A 2,382-nucleotide genomic window follows, 5' to 3' on the forward strand; every position below is an offset into this window, starting at 1 on the left:
AGCCACATAGGTAATACTTGATAATCAAAAGCCAATGAATAGGCTAACATTTATAAATGCACACTTTAATAAGTAGGAAGTACATAAACAATTAGGTAAGCTTGTGGATAAGCTGAGCAAGATGCATAAATTAGAGGTGCAAGTGCCCTTCTCAATTTCCTATGTTTCCTTTTTACAGAATATTTATTAAAGCTGCTTAATGTACAATTTGTCATTTTGGAAGTCCTTTATGATAGACTGTTCTTTTGTCTGATGACAAACAGCGGCCACAGTGTCACTGATTATTGTGGGCCTCCACATTGGATATAATCCATTTCTTCTTGAGACACAAGTTTCCTTCTGTATTTCTGAGCTCATGTTTTTAGTATTTCTGCGGTGTCTGGTGGGCCCTGATGCATCAACCAGTCACATGTTTTACTTCCCTTAGATGCTGTGAAACTGAAGAGTGAGCTGGCAGTCCCGCTGCTCCTAAAACTTCTGACACGTTGGGTTTAGGATTGTCTCTTCTATCAGGAAACCTTATTAATGGAGTACGTGGCTTGACTACCTGAACGACCCGGCTGGCAGACGCAATCTTGCTGCCTATCATGACCCCCTGAAAAGGGGCAGCTTCCAGCGCTCGCAAGGGCGGCAGTGATAACCAAAAACCTTTTAAAATAATAATAATAATAAACTGGTGACTTAACAAGCAAGTGACACAGAGGGCTCCATCACATGCAGCACCAGGGGTCAAACTCACGGCCTCAGCCATCAAATCTGGTGCTCTACCACTGAGCCACACCCCTGGCCCCAGGACAAAAGCATTTCTGGCAATGGCGTGAGAGGGATGTTATGTTAATCAACTTGCTATTTAACCAACCTTGTGTGGCGGCTCCTCACCACACTGCCCCTCAAAGATAAGACAGATTCGCCCAGGGCTCAGATGATAGATGGCATATTTTGTTATCAAGAAAGTCGTGAGTGTGTGTGTGTATGTGTGTGTGTGTGTGTGTGTGTGTGTGTGTTAATGACTATCCATCTTTTGGACATAGTGTGATTGTACACTGACTAAATTACATGTGTACTGGCGAACCAACAGGTCTCTGTGACTCACTAGACCGCCACCGTGGCTTCCTGGTGGTGCTCTGGTGTGGAAGCCATACTCTCTCCGAGGTGCGTCCGTGAGCATGCAAGTCACTGTGCTGAGCTGCCTGACGAACGCTTCGCTGACTGAGCAATGGCTCCTGGATTTCTTTGGGGGTGGAGGAGTTAGAGGAGCTGTTTTTGTTTTCTTGGCTGCCAGGGCAAACTGTTTCATCACCATCATCATCACTATCATTATTATATCTCTGATTAATAGTGGGTTACAGACTGTGAAATTACAGGGTATAGTGCCAACCACACTCATCACTAAAATCCTGTGTCCTCACCCTCCCACCTCCTAAAGATGACCACCAGAGTTCTCACAAGTCTTAGAAATAGTTTGCAGGAGAGATAGCATAGTGGTTATGCAGAGACTCTCATGCCTGAGGCTCCAAAATCCCAGATTTAATTCCCAGCACCATAAACCAGGGATGAGCAGGGCTCTGGTGAAAGAAAGAAAGAGGGAGTCGGGCTGTAGCGCAGCGGGTTAAGCGCAGGTGGCGCAAAGCACAAGGACTGACATAAGGATCCCGGTTTGAACCCCGGCTCCCCACCTGCAGGGGAGTCGCTTCACAGGCGGTGAAGCAGATCTGCAGGTGTCTGTCTTTCTCTCCTCCTCTCTGTCTTCCCCTCCCTCTCTCCATTTCTCTCTGTCCTGTCCAACAACAACAATAATAATAACTACAACAATAAAACAACAAGGGCAACAAAAGGGATTAAAGAAATAAAATAAATAAATATTTTTTAAAAATTTTTAAAAAAAGAGAGAAAGAAAGACAGAAAGAAAAAAAGAAAGGAAGGAAAGAAGGAAAGAAAAGGAAGGAAGGAAGAGAGAGAGAGGGAGTCGGGGGTAGCGCAGCGGGTTAAGCGCAGGTGGCGCAAAGCACAAGGACCGGCGTAAGGATCCCAGTTCGAGCCCCCGGCTCCCCACCTTCGCTTCACAGGCGGTGAAGCAGGTCTGCAGGTGTCTGTCTTTCTCTCCCCCTCTCTGTCTTCCCCTCCTCTCACCATTTCTCTCTGTCCTGTCCAACAAAACAAAATCATCAACAAGTAACTACAACAACAATAAAACAACAAGGGCAACAAAAGGGAATAAATAAATAAATAAATGAGAGAGAGAAAGAAAGAGGGAGTCGGGTGGTAGCGCAGCAGGTTAAGCACACGTGGCACGAAGTACAAGGACTGGCATGAGGATCCCGGTTCGAGCCCCCAGCTCCCCACCTGCAGGGGAGTCGCTTCACAGGCGGTGAAGCAGGTCTG

At 46.3% G+C, this 2,382-nt stretch overlaps 1 pseudogene; it reads right to left on the reverse strand.

Moving 5' to 3' along the window:
* Positions 1–281: 281 nt before the first annotated feature.
* Positions 282–906, reverse strand: LOC103109511 (alpha-ketoglutarate dehydrogenase component 4-like; annotated as a pseudogene).
* Positions 907–2,382: the final 1,476 nt, after the last annotated feature.

The sequence above is a fragment of the Erinaceus europaeus genome, chromosome 17, assembly GCF_950295315.1.
Source record: "Erinaceus europaeus chromosome 17, mEriEur2.1, whole genome shotgun sequence".
Taxonomy (NCBI): Eukaryota; Metazoa; Chordata; class Mammalia; order Eulipotyphla; family Erinaceidae; genus Erinaceus; species Erinaceus europaeus.